At 40.8% G+C, this 20,976-nt stretch overlaps 1 protein-coding gene across 3 annotated transcripts in view; it reads left to right on the top strand.

The window, feature by feature from the left end:
- Positions 1-20,976, top strand: part of GLIS3 (GLIS family zinc finger 3) — a 665,074-nt gene that overhangs the window by 152,748 nt on the left and 491,350 nt on the right. For 2 of the 3 annotated variants that reach the window (XM_053656109.1, XM_053656110.1), the window contains one exon: positions 17,269-17,346. The exons of the other annotated variant lie outside the window; for it this stretch is intronic. The gene's annotated coding sequence lies outside the window, so the exon portion shown is untranslated. Of the gene's footprint in view, positions 1-17,268; positions 17,347-20,976 lie in introns of those variants that run through there. 3 annotated transcript variants of the gene reach the window in all.

The raw sequence follows: 20,976 nt of genomic DNA, 5'->3' as shown, positions 1-20,976 counted from the left end.
TGGGAGACAAACTCATTTCCTCTCGGACCCTTATCATATGAATGAAAGCACTCTTAGCAGAGCAGATTTCACAGGTTTATCAGGAAGTATTTGTGGTGCCAGATTTCCCCCCAGGACATGCTCTAGCAAGGCAAGGAGCTGCACCTCTTCCCATCAGGTATTCAGGCTTAAGGGGATTAGAGCCAGGAAGTACTTCTCCCAGAGAACATGGGGACTTGGGCTTTGACAAAGCTGGGGGGTGAGAGTCCATTGCTCTTTGTTGCAGCCCTCCCCCCCAAGTCCTTCCATGAAGGCCTCCCAAGTGATTGAGTCTGGCTTAGGTTGCCCCCCACTGTGAGGGGTCTTACCTGTCATTGACTTCTGACCAAACTTTGGGGGCAGGGAGAGGAACTGAGGCAGCGTTTGCTACCAGAGACAAGCTTTGTCTCCTGCGGCTAGCACTCCAAAGGTCGTCTCTCTTCCTTAGCCTCGAGGGATAGAAATACAATTCCTAAAATCAGGCAGAGTGGTCTACAACAATCAGTTATCTGTGGATACAATTTTATTGTCAGTTTTCCCCTTGAACACTTTCAATATGTAATTTATTCTCTTCTGGCATCTGTTGCTTCTGAGAGGTTTGCTGTTAGCAGCCATTCTGTGTGATTTTTCACTTAGAGATAATCTGCCTTCTCTTTCTGTTTGATTTTCAGTTTTCCTCTTACTATTTTGTAGTTTCACAACAATGCGTCCATGTTTGGAATTGTTTTCATTTATCTTGCTCATGACTCAGTGTGGTTTTTATTTTTTAATCTTAACTATTTCTTTGGTTCTGGAAAATTATCATCTATTATATCTTCAAATATTGCCTCTTTCCAAATTTCTCTATTCTAATTTTTCTGGAATTTCTACATTCTACTAGAAATGTGTTGAACTGTCTCCTTTCTTTCTTCCATGTCTCTTAGCATCTTGTTCATATTTTCTTTATTTTGTACTTGTCCTTCTAATGCTTGTTGTTATCTTTGTCAGCTTTCAGTTATTAATTCCCTTTTCAGTTGCTTCTTTTTCAATTTAAATGAGCATATTTTAATTCCTTGGATTTCTACTCAGTTCCTTTTCAAATCCCATTGTTTTTTCATAATCTCCCATTTTTGGGTTAGAGATTTTCATTAAAAAATATATATATATTTCCTGCTGTTTTACTTTCTTGTCCTGAAAATCTTATCACCCACATTGCAGTGTGACTGTCAGGGCTTTTAGGAAAGGGGATGGGAAATGCTGGGTCTTTTAAAAAAAATATATTAATCAGTTTTTTTCATCCAGTTAGATTTTGTTTGAATCCACAAGAAAATAAGCTTGAAATCTAGGCTCCTTTAAATGTAGAATAGTTATTTTAATTAACATTAAGATCTAAGCAAGAAGCCATAATAAAAAACTAGTAGGTCATTATGTAGAGAAAGTGAAACCACTCAAAATTTACCACCTCAAGGCCTGGGGTATAGGCAGGACCAGCTGTGTGGATATGCAATCTATCTAGTCACACAGGCCTGTGCTAGAAGGGCCTGGCACTGGTTTAATGCTCTTTTTGTCACCATATTGAAATATCTAATATTTTTTATTAATTGTTGTTCAGTTACAGTTGTCCTCATTTTCCCCCCAGTACTCTCTTCCACCCTGCCCTTCCCCATCTTCCACATTTAATTCTTCTCACCCACTTTGTGGTTTTTGTCCATGTGTCCTTTGTACATGTTTATTGACTCTTTCCCCTATTTCCCCCATCGTCCCCCTCTCCCCTTCCCTCTGGTCACTGTCAGTTTGTTCTCCATTTCCATGTCTCTGTTTCTATTTTCCTTGCATGTTTGTTTTGTTGATTAGGTTCCACTTATAGGTGAGATCATGTGGTATTTGTCTTTCATAGCCTGGCTTATTTCACTTAGCATAATATTCTCCAGTTCCATCTATACATGTTGGTGGGAATGCAGACTGGTCCAATCCCTGTGGAAAACTGTATGGAATTTCCTCAAAAAATTAAAGATGGAACTGCCTTTTGACCCAGCAATTGCCTAGCTGGAATTATACCCTAAGAATCCTGAAACGCCAGTTCAGAAGAACCTATGCACCCCAACATTCATAGCAATGTTATTTACAATAGCCAAGTGCTGGAAACAGCCTAAATTCATATCAGTAAATGAATGGATAAAAAAGCTGTGGTACATTTACACAATGAAATACTATGCAGCAGAAAGAAAGCAGGAACTCTTACCATTCACGACAGTGTGGAAATATCTAATAATTTTTTAGCAAGGTGCTCTTATTCATTTTGCACTCGACTCCAAAAATTATGTAGTTGTGATACAGGGTGCAGCCAAGGGCAGGGGAGCAAATAAGATTTGGAATGGTGTCCAGAATTTAAAGTGTATAGGAATATTGGAGAGACATGTAAGATGTCCTCACCCCCTACCCCCAGGGGGAAGGGACGAATGGAGCAGGCCCATTGAGAGCTGTTTTGCATAGCAACAGTTTTGCAGCTAATTTCTGCAATGATTATTTAACATATCTATAACCTTTAACTGGTTTCACAGATATGTTAAATAGCTGTGGCCAAGTTTTGGGCCAGGGAGAAGGGAGTGGCTGCTACCCAGGATGGAACTAGGGGCTGTGCTCCTGTGTGAGAGTGCCTGTGTGAGAGCTTGGAAAAGATGGGCTCCAGGACATGAGGCGATAACTGCCCAGGTGAGGGAAGAGCCACGCGGTTTTGGGAGTAACCCAGATGTGGCAGCCATTGAAAGGAGAGCCATGCAGTTTCAGCAGAGTGAGGACCCCCTCTTGGTGAGGTGAAGGAGGGAGCCATGTGGTTTTGGCAGAGTGCGGACCCCCCTCTTTCCCAGGTGAAAGGGAAAACTATGAAGCTTTGCCAGAATGGAGATCCCTGCAGCCAGGTGAAGAAGAAAGCCACATGCTTTTGGTGGAGTGCGGACTCTTGTAGCTTTGGTAGAAGAGGCCCACGCAGCTTTGGGGTGCTTCCTTTGGCTGCGTAGCCTGGAAGGCAGGAGAGACTTTGACTGGAACTTGTTACAAAGAACTCTTGCCAGTGGACCATGAGAGGGTACCACAGTACTTTGGATTGGCTAGAGATCCTGCCTGATACAGCTGACGGTGCCAGCAGCCTGAAACACAGACATGTGCTCTTTTCCTGATTTACTGTACCTGGAGTTGGGACAGTGGGAGAAGGGAGCGCTGTGTGGGTGTAGGTGTATACCCTAAAGGACTTTGATATCTTAGTGGAGGCGTTAGGCCTGAATAGCATTAAACAAACATTTCGTTTCCTTTTCAAAAATCTCTGGCATTGAGAGATGTCTTTCCAATTGGCGGCGGATGGAAGAGCCCAGTAGACACTAGTAGTCTGTCCTTGGGAGGGCCCCCTGTTCTTTAGCAGTTTTTGGCATCCCTAGGTGGGCCAAATATCGCCCTCCCACCCCCGGACCTGTTGTTCTGTAACAGCTGGACTTGGTACTATGGGGAATTCTAAGAGATGGGAGGAGACAGTAAAAGAAAAACTGAACTTTAATTCTAACTATCTACATGTACTTAGGCTGATTCTACTTTTTTGTTGTTATAAGCTATGTTACAATTAGTATATTTGTCTAAACATTTGTCTGAGAAGTTTTAAAATATATTCCTAGAACTTAAGTTATTAATTATAAGACTTATAATCATTTTTTATTGTTTTGTGAAATATCTTATCTTACTTGGAGATTGTCATGGGCGATGGAACAAGTCAGGTGGGAATACACATTCTGGAGGTGTGGGGCACTGGCTGGAGTCGCTGTGCTGAGAAATGGTTGACGTAATATGGACAATGTGGAGAGAGCCAGATATCTCCATGTCAAGCTGAAGTGCCACTTTACTAGAATGGCTAAGGAGTCAAAGTCAAAATTATAAAAGATAACTCAGTAACATAGTTGTGTTTCAAGTGTGCGATTATTCTTAATAACATGGTTAAAAATTTTCATTTGAATTAAGGTAATTATTCTTAAGAATTTCATTTGAATTAAGTGGTAAAGCAATAAACAACAAAAAAAATAAAACCTGCTATACTGGGTCCATTTCATTCCATGATTTTAGTTCACTCTGGATTATGGGAAGTTCTTATTGTTAGTGAATTATGTAAATCAGTAGTTCCCAAACTTCAGCACATTTAAAAATCCATCTAAAGGCCTTTTAGAAAATGCAGAATTCTGAGCTTTATATATTTTGATTCAGTTGGTAAGGGGTGAGGTCCAGGATATGCATTTTATTGGTGTACAACAGTGAGAGTACTTATACAGATATTTTAATGATTTTTTTCAGCTATTGGTTGAAATCCCATCCATCGGTAAATTTTCTTACCTCGCTGTTTATTAATCTTACCAGAGAGCTGACCAAAGCTGGGCAGAGAGGTGCAGTAGAGATTGGCAATTCTGGTCCTTTCATTAGTTGATTGACATTGTGGCTCTGGATTTAAAGTAATAGCCATACTTATGAATAATGGATATGATATTTTAGGAATTATTTAATGTATTTTTTATTCCTCTTAAATCAAGATGCCATATGGCTCCCCATCCTTTTAATCAATGAGTTTCTATGCTTCAGGGACAGAGTAGTCACTGGCTAGAGCTCCAAAGTCATTGCTCTGCTCTGATTGTCAAATGAAGCTTTTTGTGTATTGTGTGTTCCCAGGGAGAAAGTGCTATTGAAAGCTAGGCTGCATCAAGAGAAGAAAGGAATTTCTAAATTTCTAAAACTCCTTTTATATAGCCTTTATTTATAATTTTTCTTGGATTCTTATCAGAGAATGAGGTCTGTAATCACAGACTTCATCACATTTTCTTTTGTGAGTATATTTTATTGATTATATTATTACAGTTGTCCCAATTTTCCCCCTTTGCCCTACTCCACTTGGCACCCTTTTCCTCCAGCAATCTTCGCCCCTTAGTTTATGGCCATTGGTTGTACATATAACTTCTTTGGCTTCTCCATTTCCTATATTATTCTTAACATCTTGCTATCTATTTGTACCTACAAATTATGCTTTTAATTCCTGCACCTTTCCCCCAATTTTTCTCCTACTGCCTCTCAGCCGACAACCCTTCAAGTGATCGTGAAACCTATTATTCTGTTCCTGTTCTGGTTGTTTGCTTAGTTTTTTTTAATTAAAAAAATATTTTATTTATTTAGTTTTAGAGAGAGGGAAAGGGAAGGGGAAAGATAGGGAGAGAAACATTAATGTGTGGTTGCCTCTTGCACACTCCCTACTGGGAACCTGGTGTGCAACTCAGGCATGTGCACTGACTGGGAAATGAACAAGTGACCCTTTGGTTCACAGGCCAGCACTCAATCCACTGAGCCACACCAGCCAGGGCTGTTTTTTTTTTAAGGATTCAGCAGTTGAGGACTTCTGCCAAGATGGAGGCGTAGGTGGAAGCATTTTGCCTTCTCACACAACCAAGTTTAAAAACAACATAGTTTTAGCAACAAAAATGCAGCCAAACCACAGAAAATTGAACTACATGGAAGTCTGACAACAACGAACCCTTCAGCCAAACTGGTAAGAGGGACAGAGCCAGCAGCAGAGCGGGGTCGGGCAGGAAAGATCCACCAGACCAACCTGGGCGCGCAACCCAGGTGGGCCAGCAGCCATGGGTGGATCCCAGGTGTGGAGAAGTGGGGTGGACCCGCTGAGGACGCAAGGCGTTGGACCCACTGAGGGTACAAGGTGGTGGACCCACTGAGGGCAGACCGTGGTCATACATTCACGCGCAGATAAACCGGTGAAGGAGCTAGCGGTGGTGAGACAGACTGCACAGGCCCCAGCGGCAGAAAGCGGCAGAGAGAACTGCCCATGTCCCTCTCTGACCCTACCCCCACATACAGCATCACAAACCAGCAATCTGGGTGGCCCCGCCCTGGTGAACATCTAAGGCGCCTCTCATACATAACAGGCACAAACAGATCAAAACATGGCTCAAGAACAACTCAGAGCCCCAGAGCCAATAAATCTAAGTGATGAAGAAATAGCCAAACTTTCAGATACACAGTTCAAAACACCGGTGATCAGGATGCTCACAGAACTGGTTGATTTTAGTCACAAATTAGAGGAACATATGAAGGCTAAACTAATTGAAATGAATGGAAATGCACAGGGAACCAATAGTAATGGTAAGGAAACTGGGACTCAAATCAAAGGAGTGAACCAAAAGGAGGAAAAAATGACCAAACAGAAAAGAATGAAGAAACAAGAATTCAAAAAAATGAAGAGAGGCTTAGGAACCTTCAGGACATCTTTAAACGTTCCAACATCCGAATTATAGGGGTACCAGAAGGGGAAGAGGAACAGCCACCAGTGGAAAACTTATTTGAACAAATAATGAAGGAGAACTTCCCCAATCTGGCAAAGGAAATAGACTTCCAGGAAATCCAGGAAGCTCAGAGAGTCCCAAAGAAGTTGGACCCAAGAAGGAACACACCAAGGCACATCATCATTACATTAGCTAAGATTAAAATCAACGAGAGAATCCTAGAAGCAGCAAGAGATAAGGGGACAGTCACCTACAAAGGAGTTCCCATCAGACTGTGAGCTGATTTCTCAAAAGGGACCTTCCAGGCAAGAAGGGGCTGGAAAGAAGTATTCCAAGTCATGAAAGGCAAGGACCTACAGCCAATATTGCTCTATCCAGCAAAGCTTTCATTTAGAATGGAAGGACAGATAAAGTGCTTCTCAGATAAGATCAAATTCAAGGAGTTCATCATCACCAAGCCCTTATTATATGAAATGTTAAAGGGACTTATCTAAGAAAAAAAAGATAAAAAAGATGAACAGTGAAAAGACAGCAAACTCAGTTATTAAGAACCACACCTGAAACAAAAGTAAACTAAGAGGACAGCTAAATCAGGAGCAGAACCATAGAAATGAAGATCACATGGAGGGTTAGCAACAGGGGAATGGGAGAAGGAGAAGGGGGGAGAAGGTAGAGAAAATAAGTAGCATAGATGGTAGGTAGAAAATAGGGGGGAGGGCAATAATGGCATGGGAAATATAGAATCTAAAGAACTTGAGACACATGGTCATAAACTAAAGGGGGGAATGGTGGGGGAGGGGTGTGCAGGGTGGAGGGGAATGAAGGGGGGAAATAGAACAACTGTAATGGTATAATTAATAAAATATATTTTAAAAATTTCAAAAGAAAGATTCATCAGTTGATAATTGTGAATTTGTTGCCCTTTTAATGTTCATGGTCTTGATCTTCTTTGTCTTAAATAAGTCCCTTTAACATTTCCTGTAATGATGGCTTGGTGATGATGAACTGCTTTAGCTTTTCCTTGTCTGGGAAGCACTTTATCTGTTCTTTCATTCTAAATGATAGCTTTGCTGGATAGAGTAGTCTGGGTTGCAGATCCTTGCTTTTCAGTACTTTGAATACTTCTTGCCAGTTCCTTCTTGCTGGCAAGGTTTCTTTTGAGAAATTAGCTGACAGTCTTATGGGAACCCCTTTGTAGGTAACTATTCTCTTGCGGCTTGTCAGATTCTCTCTTTATCTTTAACTTTTGGCGTTTTAATTACTATGTGTCTTGCTATGGTCCTCTTTGAGTCCAACTTGTTTGGGACTCTGTGCTTACTGGACTCATGTATCTATTTCCTTTGCCAAAGTAAGGAAGTTTTCTTTCACCATTTTTTCAAATAAGTTTTCGATTTCTTGCTCTTTTCTTCTTTTCTCCTGGCATCCCTCTGATTTGGATATAGGCACGTTTGGAGATGTCCCATAGTCTTCTTATACTATACTCATTTTTTTTAATTCTTGTTTTTTTTTTTGAATAAGGTATTGCAGATTAAGTAATGGCCTCATTATTAAATTACCTGATCTTTTTTTAAATTTATTTATTTATCTTTAGAAGAGAAGGGAAGGAGAGAGGGAGAGAAATATCAATGTATGGTTGCTTCTCGTGTCCCTTGCTGGGAACTGGCCCCTGCTATGAACTGGCCTGCAACCCAGGCATGTGCCCTGACTGGGAAATGAACCGCGATCTTTTGATTCGCAAGCCCACACTCAATCCACTGAGCTACACCAGCCAGGGCTTAATTCTTGTTTTTTTCTTTTTCTTCTCGTTGAATGTTTATTTCTTCCTTATGTTCCAAATTGTTGATTTGAATTCTGGCTTCCTTCCCTTCACTATTGGTTCCTTTCTGTATTTTACCTAGTGTAAACTTCATTTCTTTCTTTATGTTGTTACTGTACTCAATGATTCTTTTGAGTACCCGGATCACCAGTGTTTTGAACTCTGAATCTGTTAGATTGGCTATCTCTGTTTCATTTAGTTCTTTTTCTGGGGTTTTGTTCTGTTATTTCATTTGGGCCATGTTTTTTGTCTCTTCAATTTGTTATCCTCCCTGTGTTTGTTTCTGAGTATTATGTAGAGCTGCTTTGACTCCCCATAAAAGACCCCTGTAAATTGTGTGGTGCAGAGCTTTAGGTAATGGCCAGGGTGGAACAATCTGCTTTACCCCTTTGTGGCTCTGTGTCAGGGGAGGGCTCAGAGAGGGGACTGCGCCACTGCCTGGTTTCTGAGGGTTTGCCTGGCACTTGCCCTATTTCTAGTCACCTCACTCACTCCTCATATGTGACTAGTGCCCTTCCAGCTGTTGCCCTGGTGTTGAATCCCAGAATGGGTGTGTTTGCATATGTTTTAAGACCTGCAGGTCCTTTAAGTGGAGTTTTCTGAAAATATGGCAGTTTCTTCCTCCACCCCAACCCCCACTGGTTTTTACAGCCAGTAGTTATGGGGATTTATCTTCCTAGCACTCGCCCCATGGCTGTGAGGTCTGGCCTGGAGCTGGGATTGCTCACTCCCATGGTATTCCTCATTCCCAAGGATTTTTAACCATCAGACATGAATGTGAAAGTGCCCATGCCTCTTCTGCTGCCACCACCACCCCTCCATGCCACATTGCATCTCCTCACCTCTCCACCCTGTCTTTATGTCTCTGCCCCTCCTACCCATCTGGATGAATGTAGCTTGTTTAAATCTTTGGTTGTTGGACTTCATACAGTTCGAATTTCTGACAGTTTTGGGTGTTATTTGTTTTGACATTTGGTTGTAATTCTTTCTGTGGTTGAGTGAGGAGGTGAAGTGTGTCTACTGATGCCTCCATCTTGATCAGAAGTCCTTTTCATATTTTCTTGAGGTTTTCTTTGCAGCCCTGTACATGATTAATTTTTATAATATGTTTTCCCTTCATGAATGTCAGTTCTTTGGCAATTAAAACAAAGGTATTAGTTGAAACAGAAATATTAAATTTCTCTGTATTTATTTTCTCCTAGATTTCACTGATTTGAAAGAAGTATATTAAAATCTCCTACTATAACTGCACTTTATCTGCTTCTTTTAGAATTTTTGTAGTCATATTGTACTGTAATGCTTAAAAACAACAATAGCAAACAAATTCAACAACATAATCCCTTGCTTTATACTTCACATGCCAAATTCACACCTCCCAGAGGCAACTGCTTTCAATTCTGCTTTGTTTGGTGGTTACAACCATATTTAAAAAGTAAATGTAACTTTGACTTTGAAATTTAAGTATCTATTGACTGTTTACTTTGGAAAATGAGTTTTGGGAGAAATGGAAATAAACACGTATTCAATCTGCCATACTTAAAATCTTTAAGGAGGGGAAAAATGAGGAACAAAGGCAAGTGGTGTGGTATGTGGGCCTTGGTTCCTTCTCTGTAGGTCAAGACCTTAGTGAGTATTAGAAATAATAAGATATATTAAAAGTATTTATTGAGTACCTATTGTTCTAGTAAGATGCCTTCATGAGCTTGCATCCTATTCAGAGAGCCAGGCAGTACACAAATATATAAAATACATATCAATTTGTTAAAAAATGCTATGGGGAACACAAAGCAAGTAGGTGGATAGCATAAGGAGGTGGGGTTGGAGGTGGACTTGTGATTTTTAACTAGGGTCATTATAGAAGGCCTGACTGGGACAGAAACATCTGTACAATGCCTGAAACAGGTGATGGAACCGACTAATAGTGTTTTAGGAGCAGAATGAAGGAAGGGCAGGCATAGGAAATGAGGTCAGTTAGGTAATGGCAGGGCCCAGTGGCAGGAAAGGGTGAAAGTAAATTGTGTGGGACCTCATAAGCACTTTAACATTTACTCTGAGATGGAAACTTCTGGAGACTTTTGAATAGAGGAATGACCAATTTGATTTTAATTTAAAGAGATAATTCTGGTTATTATATTGAGAATAGACTGAAGGGAGACAAGGGTGGAGATAGGAGACTGGTTAGGTGATTAATCTTTGTGAGACCTAAGTACTAGTTGGACTAATACTTAGTGACAGTGACAGAGACAGGAGAAGTGTGAATTCTGGATATATTTTGAAGGTAGATCCAACAAGATTGCTAATGGATGAGCTTTGGCAATCTGAAAGGAAGAGACAGGAATTTTGGCTTGAGGAACTGGAGGGAGAGAGTTGCTACTTCTTGCATTGAGGAAGATTGTAGAAGGAGCTGATTTTAAAGAAAAAGATTAGTATTTACTTCTGGACAGGTCAGGTTTGAGATGCCTATTGGTTATCCAAGTGGAACTGTGGACTAGATGTGGGAATTCAAATCTAGAGTTCATGGGAGAGGTTTAGACTGATGGATGGATGATATTTAAAGCCAGGAGAGTAGATGAGAACAATAAGGGGATGCATGAGTATTAAAAAGAAAACAGAAGGCTCTGGACAGACAGCTCAGTTAGTTAGAGAAGGGGTACCCAACCCCCATCATCAGCCTGTTAGGAACTGGCCCTGAGTGAAGGTTGCCTGAGCTCTACCTCCTGTCTCTGTCCCTGTCCCCTCATCCACAGCAGGAAGTGAGTGGTAGGTGAGAGCCTGAGCTCTACCTCCTCCTCCCACCCCTGTCCATGGAAAAATTGTCTTCCATGAAACTGGTCCCTAGTGCCAAAAAGGTTGGGGACCCATAGGTTAGAGCATTGTTTCCATACAACAACGTTGTGGGTTTGATTTCAGTCAGGGCACATATAAGAATCAATCAGTGAATGCATGGGTGGGCGGAGCAATGAGTTGATGAGTTGATGTTCCTCTCTCTTCCTCTGTCTCTCTAAAAACAATAATTAAAAAGAGAGAGAGAGAATACAGGAAAAGAGAAGAGAGGAGGGGAGGGGAGGGGAGGGGAGGAGAGGAGAGGAGAGGAGAGGAGAGGAGAGGAGAGGAGAGGAGAGGAGAGGAGAGGAGAGGAGAGGAGAGGAGAGGAGAAGAGACCTAAGGACTGAGCTCTATGTCACTTTATATTTAGACATCAGAGGAGGAGTCAGAGAAGAGTTGATAATGAAGTCGGAATAAGACCAGAATTTTCAGGAATCCAAGTAAAGAAAGTATTTTGAGGAGAAAACTCAGTCAACTTTGTCAAATGCTGCCGATATGTTAAGCCTGATGAGGACTGAGAATTGATCACTATGGAGAAATATGGAGGTCATTAGTGACCTTGAAAAGAGTAGTGAAATAGTGGTGGGGGAAGGAGGGGAACTATGGAGGAAGTTGAAATGGTGAGTGTACTAAATCTTATCAGGAGCTTTGCTGTTGATAAGGAAAGCAGAGAAGTGTGGTGTTAGGTGGGGTGTTAGGTGGAAGGGGGATGGAAGAGGATGTCCTTCAAGGTAGGAGAAGAAATTGCAGTATGTTTAAGTGTTATGGGATTGAATCATTAGGGAGAATAAAAGGTGGTACAGGAGATAGGGGAGAATTGCTGATAATAATGGAATCTGATGCTAGTGGAAGAGTTGTCTTTAGTAATAAGAATGAATTGTTTGTTCATAGTAACAGAAGGGAAAAGTTGGGTAGAGATGGTGGGTGCTTTTCCAGCAGTTTCCATATTCTCAATGAATTGGATGACCTGTCTTCAGCTGAAAGTGAGTATGAGTTAGGAAGTGCTAGGGGTTTGGGAAGAGGAGAGAAAGTATAAAATCAGTCACAGAGTGCTAGAGTACATAATCTAAGGCAGCACTAAGGCCTACTTGAGCTCAATGACCTTAAATTTAAAATAAGACCAGTCTTCATAATTGTGAGTTTTTCTCCAGTCACACTGAGCTTTGCAATTCCAGGCTAGGGTAGAAAGACAGAGTGAACCAGGATGAGATGTTGCCAGACAATTCTGAGTTTGGAATTCAGTGTGATGGAGCTTAGTCTTCACTTCCTTGGGTGTAGTCTGGGAAAACTTTAAGCTCCAGTGTTGCCAGAGTGCCAGATTGGAAATGGCTAAAGAAGGGTGGAGATAGTTGGGAAGAGAGCAGTCTTGACTCACGGAATGTAGCACATGCCTTTGGGGTCACAGAATTTAACAAGGAAAATCTGTCCCCTCAAAGGGAACACAAAAATGCTAATGGAATCAATGGATCAGAAAATCTAAGAGAGCATCTGGATTACAGATAAACCGGATTTACAGCCAGAGGATACTTCAAGGATAATAAATTCTACCTGTGGGTGTTAGTGCAGTTTCCAAATGAATGAGGTGGGATCAAGTCCCTACAATAGTCAGCAGGTTCAGGTGTCCAGGGAGAGGATAAGCACAGACAATTGCAAATATATGGAGGTCAGCATGTGGGCCACCCCTCCTGCTCCTGCCCACCACAAGTACAGGGAAGCATACATAGAAGGCCCAGGAGCCATCTTGGTAAAGGAAATGGGGAAGGAAGATACATTCTGAAAGATGAAGCATTTCTCCCAAAGACACTGGGGTGAGACAAATCACTGTTTCATACTGGAATTAATTGAGTTATATTTAATTGGTAGGTTGAAATCTTCCTCTATCTTTCTCACTTCTATCCATTTGGCAGAGTAGGAGCTCAAAAATTAGATGATGTTAGTTGTGGGAAGTAAAGAAAAGCAACACAATTTTTTTTTTTGGTTTGTAATTTATGAACTTCTACTTGGGTATAGATATTTTGGATTATTTAGGGATTTAAAAATGCATATCATTTCTATTCCCCTGTGGTAATTAAAGTTGGCTATGTAAGAAAATGGAAGGATAAAGAGGTCTAGAGAAAAAGGGACTAGATCCAGACATTTTAGAGGAGTACTAATCTCATACTAAATCAAGCCATAAAGATCTTGTGAATTCACCAGTGAACAAGCAGCAAAGACACTTGTCACCAGCTGGTGTTAGATCTTGACTGCTCCCCATCTTTGTATCTTGATCAATATCAACATGAGAATGTCTGCTCCAAGAGTTCCACTTTATCATCAAAACCATGCTTTCCTTTCCTTCTTTCCTTCTTTCCTTCTTTCCTTCTTTCCTTCTTTCCTTCCTTCCTTCCTTCCTTCCTTCCTTCCTTCCTTCCTTCCTTCCTTCCTTCCTCCCTCCCTCCCTCTCTCTTGCTCTCTCTCTTTCTCTCTCTCAAAAAACAATTGCATGGAGCTTTCAGCATCAAATGCATTAGGCAGATTTCTACTTTTGCCCTCGCACCCTATGAACTCCCCCACCCCCTACCACTCATTAGCGCTTGGGCTGCATCTTAGATGTCACCAGCACCTGAATGGACCATGTCCTGTGGTTTGACAGTGCTGCAACTATCTGAGGATTTTGCCTTTTTTTTTCAATCCGAGCCATAAGCCACTGTAGCTCAGGAGAATCACCATACCCTAAGGGTGAAGGTAAAATAAGGTCAAAGTGTATTTTCCAAGGACTTTGTTCAGTGTTCAAAATTATGTGTTCATCAGTGACCTGGTGAGCAGATAAGAGCAGTTAGGAAGCTGCCAGCTGGAATCCAATGCACTACCATCAGAGAGGATGATGGGCCATCCAGGACCTCAGTGGGCCACATCTCCATCTTTACCAACAGCCCAGCATGACAAAATGTTTCACCTTAGAATTGGAACTGTTTCATGTTAGGTGGTATCTGGATTTGGACAAATATATTATCCCAGCTTTGCTCTCAAAATTTAATCCTGCCAGGTTGCTCTGTGGATCAGTGATAATGTATTTAAAGCAGCAGGCATATACAAGGTGCTCAAGAAATGCTCACTATTAACAGAAACGATGAGAATAGCATTAGTCTAAGCCACTAGTTTTCAAAGCTTTTCTCAAAAGTCCATGATTAAAAAGGGAAATTTAATTTAGATCAATAGTTTTCAAATATGGCTGTGCTGAAACTATTCTCTGAGACTCATTAAGAAACATAGTATGGTGTCAGTCCCAGACATTCTGATTCACTAGCTTTCAGATAGGGAGTGGGCATCTATGCAGTTTAACAAGTTCCATGGGTGATACTGATGCACAAACCAATCATTCTTAGTCCTGGCTATATATTAAAATATTAGAATAACTGGGGAGTTATGGAAATTATACATGACAGGGCCACACTCTGGATCAACTGAGTCAGAATCTCGTGGCAGGAAGACACTTGTTAAAATGCTCTCCAATGAGATTCTAATGTGCCACTAAAGATTCTACAGTTTGGTTTCTCTTGTCATCACCTGAGGTGCTTGTAAAAAGTCCCAATGTGCAGGCTGTACTGATGACATCCAAACCAGATTCCTTTGGTCGGAGGTGCAGGAATCAGCATTGTAGCAAGCTCCTCAGGTTCTTATGCACAATCAATCAATTTTAGAACCACAGTTCTAGACCAATAGTTCTCAAACTTGGTTGCCTGCACATTGGAATCACCTGGAATAATTTAAAAGGAACAAATAGGCTGGTCTCACCCTCCAGATATTCTGATTGAATTGGAATGGGGTGTGGCCTGCTCATTAAAAATTCCTTACAGCTCTCTGGGGAGTCTAAATATTCAACAAACTTGAGAAACCATGGTCCCTGGACAAGGAGCATTAGCATCATCTTCTGGGAACTTGTTGGAAATGCATGTTCTCAGACTTCACCCAGAGTTACTGTAGGGATGGAGCCCAGTAAAATGTAGTTTAACAAGTGCTCTGGGTGATTCTGATATGAGCTAAGGTTGGAGAAGCAGGGGGCTAGACCTGACTAATGAGCATGAATCAGTTAGCTGGGCTTAATGGATCAGTTAGCTGGTTGACACTTCGATTCAAGGGGCTTGGCTCAGTCATTTTCTATTGAGACAGTGGGGAAAGGCTGGCAAGGTGCAGTCCTGGGTGAGGGGTGCTCAGAAAGGCCAGACTCTGGGTATGTTTGGAAAATGAAGAGCTCTGAGATCAGCTCTACACACACGGGTTCTTTCTCAGGTGAAAAGACATGCTCTACCAAAAGGCAGCCCAGACCACTCACGGTAATACAAGGGCTTTCAACAGCTGTTCCAGGCTTCCATGAGAGCTAAATCATAGACAGCACTTGTGGTGGACTGTTAAAATCCAGTTTCCTGGGCCCTGTACCAACAGATTCTGGTTATCTGGGTGTTGGGTGGGCACTAGGAAACAGTATTTTAAACAAGCAACCACAGTGATGCTGATGTAAAGCGGTGTGTGTAAACTAAATTCCAAAAAACTTTGCTTGGTTTTATAGGTTGTTGTCTCAAGGCTTTATGGGACCAACTTGTGAGACCTTCAGATTTTAGCCCTGGTTCAGCTTCCGAAGACCTGGGTGTACAGGTAGCAAACCCAGGTCACTACGTGCAAAGTTGCTGGCCAAGCCCTTCCTCCCAGTGTCTGGTTCCAAAGCAGGGCTTTTGATGTCAGTGAGAAGCTTCTTTTGTTCCAGGCCTCCTCAGCCCCATCATTGCATTGCAGTCTGGCTTTGAAATGTCACTCTGGTGTCCTCGCCCTTGTTTGGGAAACTTTGCTGTATGAAAAATCCAATTTGCTTAACCTGACCCTCACTGCTCCTGACTGGGTCAAGTCACAGGGGCGGGAAGCAACAGGTTGAAGAGGCTCCTTTTGAACAGAAATCCAAAATGCTGCACTATTTGGTCTCTAGGCAGCGCCAGACTTTTGGAAAACAAGGCTGTTTATGTAACAAAGCTTGGCAGTGTGCGAGCGGCTGTGTAAATGTCATTCTTTAAAAATAAAGACGGAACTTTTGGTTAACTCAAACAGGAGCAAATTAAAAAGTAGAGTGAAACATCTATTTCATGAACACAATTCATCCGCTGTCTTTGGTACTTCAAAATGATACCTTTTCTCCAAGTGATCACTGGCACCCTCCCACTGGCTTTTAGCTAGGCAGTGACAAAACAACAGATCAATTCACTCACTTCAGTGAAGAAGAAAAACCCAGTCAGTTAGGATGGGCTGCTTGTGATTCACCCACCTGGAGAACTGAATCTTTTTTATGCAACTAAACATATAAGCCGAGCCACTGAAACATGACTGAAGTGTTGAGTTTGTTGCTCAAAATATATATTGAGAAAGTTTTGTATTAAGTGTCTCAATTGTTTTTAAATTGAAAAGATGAGTATTTTTCCTTAGGAGCTCATCAGGAGGGCCCTTAAGATACTAGTTTTCAACTAGAGCCCAGGCACATATATCCCAAACCAATTAAGTCAGGCTCTGGAGGGGCAACCCAGATTGCAGAGCTTTATAAGCTCTTTAAGTGATGCAGTGTGAAGCCACCTCTTTGGTTCTTTCACTTTCTGTTTGCAGGGTTTTTTTTTTTCCCCTGGAGTTCAAATGCTAATCCCAGGGGCTGGATGCAGGGACCAATCTCCAGTACTCACACTTCTTGCTCCAAGTTTCTCTTTATCCTTTGTTTTTTCTCCAAACCTCATGTACACTGGTCCTTAGTGGCCCATCTCTGGTATTTTATGCTCATCTTTCAGACCTGTCTGGAATTCTATTGTAGTCACCTTGACCCTGACCTTGAGGCCCCACCGCACCATATTGACTGGTAGATATGCAAAATAGCTCATAGAATTGTCTTTTGTGGTGGTTTCCAAGTACCAGTCGAGGGACTCATTCTCATCACAAATAAGAATAACCCAGGGAGCTTATTAAAATAGGTATTTCTGGGCTCAACCACAGAAAGTCCCATTCAGTAGGTCTGGGAAAGACCCGAAACACTGTGTGTTAATAGGCTAAACTTTTAGGGGAAACTGATGTAGTCCAATACCTCCAATGCATAGAGGTAACATAATTGCAAAAGGGATATGACTTATTCAAGTTCACTTGGCTCATCAGTGAAGAAACAAGGTTAGAGTCTAGTATCCTGTGAAATATATGAAAATTTATTTTTCCCTATGCAAATATGTAATGCCATGGACAAATATAATTTTTATATTTCAAAAATATTTTTAACAATCCAATGAATTTTCTTTCCAACTTGACCAACATTAGGGAAAGAAGAAAGCATGGTGGAAAGTCAGACCTGGATTCTAGCCCCTGCTTAGCCATCCATTAGCTGTGTGGTTTGGGGTAAGTATGTTTTCATCTCTCTGAGCCCCAAGTTCTACATCTTTTAAATTACTTGTCTCATAGGGTTTTGTGAGGATTAAATCATTTTATAGATATATAAAATGTATATATTATATATAATGTAAATATACATAATTTACATGATAAGGATTAAATGATCACATATAATATATAGTATACATTATACTATATATAATATAGTATATATTATATAAGTTATAGTATGTAATGATTTAATCTTCACATATTTATCATATAAATATATACATTTATATTTATTTATAAATATATAAATATATAAGTTTCTGGTTATTTCTTCAGCATGGAAACTTTTGGGTTAAAGGATATGCATTTTATTTTTTTTAATTTTTATTTAAAAATGTTATTTATTTATTTTTAGAGGGGAAAGGAAGGAGAGAGGGAGAAAAATATCAATGTATTTGCCTCTTGTGCATCCCCTGCTGGGAGCTGGCCTGCAACCCAGTCATGTGCCCTGACTGGCAATCGAACCTCGATCCTTTGGTTTGTAGGCCTGTGCTCAATCCACTGAGCTACACCGGTCAGGGCAAGGATATGCATTTTAAAGATTCTGGCTAAGCATTTCCAAATTACTTTTTGAAGAAGGTGTATCAATTTTTTTGTGCAATAGAAGCCAATGATGCTACCAAATTTGAATAATTTAAAGTAATTTCATAGGTAAAAACAGAATTTAATTTTAGTGCATTTAAAAGATTTACTGGTGATGTTGAATTTTTATGTATTTATTAGTCACTTGTATTTTTTCTCTGAGTATTATCCATTAACTTGGTCTACTTTCTCTTGGAACTTAATGTTTTTTTCTTATAGTTTGCACAAGTATTCATACGTAGTTGACAGATAATTTTGTACACCTCTCTTCATATATCCTTTTAACCTGTATGTTGTACAATTAGTATATTAAATGTATATACTATCATAAAGGCTCACCTGCCAAAGGAAATAATATACAAGTTGTATAGGATTTGAGATGTTAACTCTAAGCAGCTAAAGCTTTGTTTCCCACAAGTGGTGGCTGGGTGTTATGGCAAGTTTTGGAGTTAGGTGGACCTGGGTCCAAATCATAGTTTTGCTACTTACAGGTTTTCATGGTCATGGTTTTCTATTTAATATTTTTGAGTCTCTTTTTCCTCTTCCATAAAATGGAAATTATTATATCTAGTTTGCAGGCTTTGTGGGAGGATTTTCTGAGATGGTGTTTATATAAATACCCTAAAACGCACATCAGGGTAAGACATCAGAAGTAGCAGCAATGATACCAGGATATTGAGGGTCCTGGCCCAGGATTGACACCCCAAATATTGGTGGCCTGGCATGGCATGGTGGCTTTGGCCCTGTGAAGCAATTTCAGTGGCAGTTGCATGAGCACCAGGGGTTTAGTAGACAGCCTTGGCCACAGAGATCTCTAAAAGGATTCAGAGCCAAAGAGGAAAGGCATGGATGATCCACCGCGATGGAGAGGTCTTGTTTTAATCCACATGGTATACTATTTGGAGACTCCTAAAAGCAGGGGGAGGATTTTTGCAGTGCACTAGGGCCAGAGAAATATACTTTTCTATTGCTTGTGAATCCACTTTAACATCGTACTATGTGGCCCAAGGATAACAAACAGGTAGGAAAATGGAGGCCAATTTATATAGCCCATTGCTTTCAGATGCAAGTCTCCTGACTCACCAATCACTGCTTTTTTTTTTTTTACATCTCCATGTTGCCAAGGAAATTGCTCACGTAAAAAAATTTTCTCATCAGATAATCATACTATAGTATTAACTACTTGAATTTCTTATAACTATATTCAAACACCAAGAACAGGATGAGAGAAGGATCACTTAGCCCACTCGCCTTGTCTACTTAAATCTGGTTCAGTGGTAGAAGGGAACTTAGGGTTCTTCAGCAAAGGGCAGGGAATTCAGGGAAGACAGACACTCCTGGATCTCTCTAGGACACACCTAAATGGATCCTGATATTTTGGGTTTAAACCAACCCCCTAAACAATATTGCAAATGTGCCCATTTAGCTCTGGACTATGTAGGGTCTTACAGGGGAGATGCCAGACATAAGCTGGGTCAACATCATCCCCAGGGCTGGTGAGGTGGAGACAGACCCAGAAATGATCACATTCTGCCTTTGTTTTCCACACCTGAAGCCTTTGTCTACACAGGAAGCTCTTGGAGTTGAGGTGATACTTCAGATGATTTGAGCAAAAACCCTTTGCTGAAATGTGTTGCCAGATACTTTTATTTGCTAAATCTAGCAACCCTGTTACCACTTGAGAATTTGCTTTAACTGAATTGTTTGGCTTAACTGTCTACTATTAATTGATCAAATTCATAGGCATTCCAATTGGCATGTGGCTTCATTTCACTCTATGGTGTAGACTTCAATTGTCATTAGAGGTATTTTTTTATATTTCTAATTTGTTTTAATTATGGCAATGTGATACTTGGTAAAAAAAAAAGGGTAGAAAGGGATTTCTCTTCTGGGAGCTGTTCTCATTTTATATGTGGTTAAACAGAGTGGGCCTGACTGCCCATATCTGGCCATGCTTCTGAAGGTCAGAAGTAGAATAGAGAGCCATGGATGCCCCCCTTCCTCATGCAAATTGCCATTTACAGTGTCTTTGTGCACAAGAGTGAATGCTGCCTCTCAAGAAAGCAGTGGTGTGGATGAGGGAGTGAGAGAGTCAAAGGAGTGGGTAGCAAGGCAGTGTGGGGAGGGTAGCTACATCAGGCCCATTGCTCATTGGGCCAGGTTGGGCTGTTTGGTGTTCACCTAGGTAACCTGTTGCCAGGAGGAAGACAATAACTTCCCCATGACAACACTAGAGCAAAGTCCCTGGCATTGCAAATGGGGCCAGAAAAGTCCACCCTCGAGTAAGCCTGCTGCTTAATGAGCATGCATTTGCCCTGCAATCATTTCTGAAAGGATGAGGAGGCAGAGGGCACTCACCAACTTCCCTTCCTCTTCAGTCATTGGCTCCTTGACAACCACCTTTTCTGGTTGTCCATCTACCCTGGAACTAACTGTCTTGTTTACAGTTGCTTGTTTTAAGCTGGTTCTATACCTTCTTTTTAATTTGTGGAGAGACTGAATATTATATACAGAAAGATCATCAAAAAAGATTTATTTATTTAAAGTTTTATTTTTCAATGAGTTTAACTCAATATTCTTTTATATTAGTTTCACGTGTACAGCACAGTGATTAGACAGTCATGTTCTTTACAAAATAAGCCCCCTGGGATTTCCAGTACCCATCTGGCACCTTACATAGTAATTATTGGGTTGGCCAAAAAGTCAGTTTAATTTTTTCTGTAAAATAAAAGACACATTTTTCATTTTTACCAATAACTTTATTGATTTGAATATTTTGAGTATATTGGCTATCTCCCACATGGTATAATGTTGATTGTTCTCAAACAATGTCTTGATTTGATTGCTATCAACTTCAACTGGTCTACTTGACTGTGCAGCATCACCTAGCAAGAAATCTCCAGCACGAAACTTCACAAACCACTTTTGACACCTTTAATCAGTCACAGCACGTTCTCCATACACTACACAATTATTTTTCACAGTTCAGTTGCATTTTTACCT

The sequence above is a fragment of the Artibeus jamaicensis genome, unplaced genomic scaffold, assembly GCF_021234435.1.
Source record: "Artibeus jamaicensis isolate MK-2021 breed Jamaican fruit bat unplaced genomic scaffold, CSHL_Jam_final scaffold_1964, whole genome shotgun sequence".
Lineage (NCBI taxonomy): Eukaryota > Metazoa > Chordata > Mammalia > Chiroptera > Phyllostomidae > Artibeus > Artibeus jamaicensis.
This window is presented reverse-complemented; position numbering and strand designations above follow the sequence as displayed.